Source organism: Pistacia vera, unplaced genomic scaffold (genome assembly GCF_008641045.1).
Source record: "Pistacia vera cultivar Batoury unplaced genomic scaffold, PisVer_v2 Contig354, whole genome shotgun sequence".
In the NCBI taxonomy this organism is placed as follows: Eukaryota; Viridiplantae; Streptophyta; class Magnoliopsida; order Sapindales; family Anacardiaceae; genus Pistacia; species Pistacia vera.
The window spans coordinates 13,852-19,458 of NW_022196173.1; the positions used below are offsets into that span (position 1 = coordinate 13,852).

The 5,607-nt window shown below is 35.1% G+C and overlaps 1 long non-coding RNA gene across 2 annotated transcripts; it reads left to right on the forward strand.

The window, feature by feature from the left end:
* Nucleotides 1-228: 228 nt before the first annotated feature.
* On the forward strand, nucleotides 229-4,519 carry LOC116139613. 2 transcript variants are annotated; one of them, XR_004129490.1, is made up of 4 exons: nucleotides 261-316; nucleotides 1,211-1,231; nucleotides 1,385-1,489; nucleotides 3,253-4,519. It is a non-coding gene; the product is annotated as an uncharacterized LOC116139613 (long non-coding RNA). The 2 variants fall into 2 exon arrangements; XR_004129491.1 differs by lacking the exon at nucleotides 1,211-1,231 and having other exon boundaries at nucleotides 229-316.
* Nucleotides 4,520-5,607: the final 1,088 nt, after the last annotated feature.

Here is a 5,607-nt window from a genome sequence, read left to right on the forward strand (position 1 = left end):
AAAACTCATTTTTTGGGCTCGTCACAAGCCCCCAAGCTCCTTCGGAGCTTGCCCATTGCATTCTACATCCAAATCCGTGTGGTTTAAAAAAAAAAATCACCTCGATCGGATGCCAGATCGCAAAGTTATCGCCTTCCGAACATTTTATGAGAATCCAAAACCCCTAGGGGGTTAATAGAGAAAAGGAATTACCTAGGGGGGACATAGAATTTTTTCATGCTATATAAGTCAACATTTCTCATGATCCACTCTCCCTCACGCCTCTCACAAACTGACCAGTGCAGCACTCAAACTATAATTTCTCACACTTGAATCGGTAAGTTCCTATTTAGATTACTGCCTATATATGGTTTGTATAGTTGGTGACGAAGCCATATGTATATATTTCCTTTCTAATTATTTATAACTTTTCCTATTTAGATTGCTTGTGAGATTTTGGCTTCTCGAATTAAGAGTTGTTTAGCGAGAGGAGAAATGGATGCTGTGCTTTGTTTATCACTTTCCATTACGTGAAATCCTTTTCCATTTATCTATTAGATTGCATACCTTTGAAACAATATTTTGTAATTATTTGGTGGTGCGACCATTTGGTGGTTTTCTTCTGTTGACAGTGAATGAAATATACGGTTTTCTTGTGTTGACAGTGAACGGAATCCTATTTTACATGAATGTAACAAAATAAGGAGACAGTGGGTGGACAGTTCTTTCATAACTATTAATATTTCTGATGAATGCATAGGCATTTCTTGATACTTGTGGTGGATTGCTATGATCCAATAGTTAATGAAACCATTAGATCTTTTCTTAGTGGACATGAAGTTCTAAAGTGTTACATATTGCTGTTTGGTGAAATAAATTTTCAGAGGACACAATTTGGATGGTGGAATGATTGAACTACCTTTGTGTCCCCATGTAAATAAAACCGGAGACATCTGCCACATGCACATATTGCTGATGCGTTTCTTATATCTCTATCTATGTTTATGGGTTATGTTAATCTTGCTTTTTACTGTTCAATGATTAGGTTTCAGTTATATAAATTTGTAACATTTATCATGAATTGAGTTTCCAATATTCTAACATTTGTAATAAAGTTCGAAAAAGGTAACTTTAGTTTAATTTGCAGGAACCGTTTTTGTTTAAATTACAAACACCTATTTTACAAGATTATTGTTAATGCTATTGACATACTTCTGTTAATGTACCACAGGTACTCTGAACAATTACATAGGTATTCAGTCGTGTGAAGATTCTTTTCCTTTTTGACAAATTTTTCTATGAGATTAAAATTTGAAAATGCAAACCTGTCTCCCTCTCTCTGTGTTTCTCATATACGTGTTTTGATGGTGAGCTGATAATGGTACACATTTCAAATTATTTGCAGAAAGATCTTGATGTATATGAAATGAATGTTCGCGCGTTTACAGCTGATGAATATAGTGGGTTGGATCCAGACATACGTGGCAGCTACCTAGGTTTCACAGAAAAGGTAATACTTTTGTGTATAGAACCAATAAGGCACTTCACCCATTATGTAACTAAAGAATGTTGTTTTAGAATATTATGGCAACTCTGTGTCTCCTATTTTGATTCTTCCAACAAATCCCAAAAAGTTAAGCAACATCCAATAGATATTTAATCAGCAGGTCTAACTTTGAAATTCTAATGGGTATATAAGGATGTCACAAGCATAGGTGCGGGTGTTAATTGTGGACACAGGATTTAGTGATTTAGTTGAGTCACTAAATACAAACAATTAACTAAAATGGGTTATGAGAATGGAAGTAGATCGCAACTTGATCCTGCAATGATGTGAGTTTTGGACTGGAAGGTTACGAGTACGCAAGACTTTCAAACTCCTATCAGGAATGACATCTGGTTTTAAACTCTCACTGAATAAAAGGAATCAAATTTTACAAAGCAGAAAGATCTTTGCTCAACTAATTTTTTCTTTGACTATTTGGTTCATCGGAGTTGTGGAGTCGTATATGATAAATTTCTTTATTACTTACTCTAAAACACGAATTTTCCTATCAAAAAGCTGAACTCTTACGTGATTCATTTTCAAACTTCTATTTTTTAATTGAAATATTAGTATCCTCCTTTAAGTTACTGAATTGCCTAATGCAATGTTTTGTTTTTTTAAAGTGAATACCATATTTTGTTCATCTGTGAACATAGTTGATAATCCCGTGGATAGTGGGCTCACTTTGGATTTCTATATAATGTGAGATATTTGACCATTGAATCTAAAAATAAACAATATAATAAGAGTATTTCCAACTTTGTTATTCTTTTTTTCTGTGTGCCAACTTAATCCTAAGTTGGGCTCCTTGGAATTCACACTTCTGTCTTCACGGTTTCGGAGGAATTCATTGTAATAAGAGCATAAACTTGAATAGGTCAAGTTGTTACATAATTCACTCGTTCATTCATTGTTTTCTTTTCCATTATTGTTTTCCATGATCCAAAACTGTATAAAATATAATGTTAATAACAAAAAACATCCCCTCATATGCATAAAATATGGTAGGATTCTATTTATCTGTTTCCTGAATTCTGTGTAAACATATGACTCAGTCCAAAGTTCTCTGTACCAAGACTTTTACTGAAGATTCTGTATGGTAACTTCGTAATATTGCTATTATAAGATTCTGTACCACCTTATGCTGTACAAATTTGTCAACCCATTTAATTATGTCAATTTATGTATGCTGTGTTATTTCAACCCACCTATTTGCATTTGTCTTTTTATTATAAGATTCTTGTACAGTAATGCTTTTTAAGATTCTTTCCATGTGTATAGATAGCTGTACCAAATGAATGAATACAATTTTGAATGCACTTCACCATAATACAGCAATTTTAATCCTGGTACTATGTATTGCTGGAGTACAAGAATTTCTTTTTAAAGCTTATATCAACATCTAATTGCTTCGTTGACATTTATCCTATGCTTTATATAGATTTTCGTCATTTTGCTTGACAATTAAAAATTTGATAGCATAATTGTATCTTCATGTCTTCACACGATAACTACATCCACTGCTCACTCTTAGTACTTGAAATAAGATATCATCAGTAGTTTATAGCATACTCAAATTTGTCCAGCTTTAAACAAATATATTGAATGTTTCAGCTGAATTTGTTTTCCGATTTTTGTTTGTTTTAGGAATAGGTGTTGGGATTGAAACATGTTCTACAATATCGTATGTTTACTGGTATATTATCATTAATATTGCGTGTTTACAGGTCATTAGTATCATTGAGTGCTACTGATGAGCAACCAACAAAGCTGGTGTACCACAGGAAGGGTGATGGTAGGAAGTAGAGGAAGGTTGCCGAATATTTGTTATGTAGGAAGTTGGGATTTGTGTTGAAGGAATATTTGTTGGGACAGATGGCATGTTATGATAGGATGTAGGTGGAATTCAGTTAGAGCAAAGAGGTGACAGGAGAGAATAAAAAGAGGAGGAGAGAAATAGAAAAGGGCAGAGAATTAGAAAGTAAATTGGAAGGGAGGCTGCTGACCCTCGAAGTCAGTATTTGTGGAGGTGGCTGACCCTCGAAGTCAGTCTTTTGATTATCTTTTCTAGGTTGTATTTTGCATTACTTTTTCTGAGTTATTTGCTTATTAAATACTGAGGATAGGACTACTGGAATATATATATTCTATGGATGTATTGTTCTGTTGAGGTTAATACAACAGGGTCCTCTTACTGTTTTGTGATTTTGGCTTGTGAGTGTAGATTGTTGTTGGTAGTTTGGTTGATTTGCAGGTCAGGTCCTATCAAGTGGTATCAGAGCATCGTGGTCTGGGTAATGGTCTTGACGAGGATGAATTCTAAACTTGATAATGTTGAGAGAAAGGTTACAAAGCTGGGAGTTGAAATGGGTACCATCCGGGAGTGTTTGGTGGAGTTACAATCATGGGTACGACGAAAGAATGAAGAAGAGGTGGGTAGAGCAGAGGTACGTTCAACAGAAAATGTTCAGTCTCACAACGAAGAAAATGTAAATGGAGCCAGTGGGTCTGGGAGCAGTAACCAAAACTGCAATGAAATAGGGGGGAGAAATTCTGTTTTTAATCCATTTACAAACGCGGCTTGTAGAATCTCTTCTTTCTCCCCTACCAAGAGAGCTGCTACTGCTTCAAACTGACGACGGAATTCCACCAGCTACCCAAACATGTCGAATGCATGTATTGAAGATGCAAAAGAAATCCAAAAGTGATGTCGAATGCATTGGTCTTGTTCCTGGTATCGACACAGGTTTTCTTCAACCATTTCTATAGAACATACTGCAATCTAAAGCAAGGACAATGAGATATGCGAAAAGACCGGAGTAACATACTGCAACTTATAATGGGATCATTGATATCTCTCAGATAATTAGAAACATCACCTCAACTGCTGCTCTAAACTCATAAAATGTCCACTTTTTTTTTTGTCATCAAAACTTATATACTCTATAATTGTAAAACGTTCAGTATTTTTTATAGTCTATAATTATAAATTAAGCCGCTTTTTGGTAATCTTCTCTTATTTCATTTCTCATTTCTCAAGGACAATATTTAATTGGTCCTCAATTTTTTGTATATATTGTTGAGGAGCTTTCATCTTCAGCCAAGTAATATTGCATTGGCTGTATACCACCCGATCCCACTTTCCTGTACATAATATTGCATACCAGGCATATCAATAGGACTCTCACATGTTATTACAATGAAATTAATTCAGATATATTGAATACGATCATGGGCATAAATATTTTTTACATACGAAGAAGCGTCGTCTCATCATTGCCCTCTTCTTTTGAAGACCTACAGTTTTTGGCACTCTTTGCATCAGGGCATAGACTGAAAATCTAATACTACTATTGTAGCCTATAATTTTACACCTATAGCATAATTATACAACCCTAATCCCCACATTCTCTAAATAATTCTATAAAAGGCCCTAAAATCAAACAAACTACACCTTCTATGGCAATTCGGTTCTTGGTTCACATAAAATACTTTTATTCTAGGTAGAAGAATAAGTGACAATATTATGCTTGCACAAGATATCTTCCGCAATTATCATAAAGATAAAGGGGTTGCACGATGCGCGTTTAAGGTTGACATACAGAAAGCTTATGATAGTGTAACTGCAGTTTCCCGATTCATATTCTTTGTAAGTTTGGTTTCCCTCCTCGAATGATTCAGTGGATCTGTGAATGTGTGACTATTGCGTCCTTCTTTGTCTCTGTTAAAGGTGAGCTCCATGGATTCTTCCCTAGGAAGAGAGGACTTAGGCAAGGGGATCCTCTCTCTCCTTATTTGTTTACAATAGTTATGCAAGCTCTCACTGCACTGGTTTGTAGTAAAATTGAGGGGAATGATGGCTTTAAGTACCATTTAGGTGCGAGAAGCTAAATTTTAGTCACCTTTGTTTTACAGATGATCTGTTTCTTTTCTGCCATGGAGATACTTATTCGGTTTTGATCATTAACGATGCTCTTTCAGACTTTCCTCAGGTCTCCGGGTTAAAGCCCAATCCCTTGAAAAGTGCTATGTTTTTTTGCAATGTCAAGAAGGAGATTCGTACTCAGATTAGAGACATTATG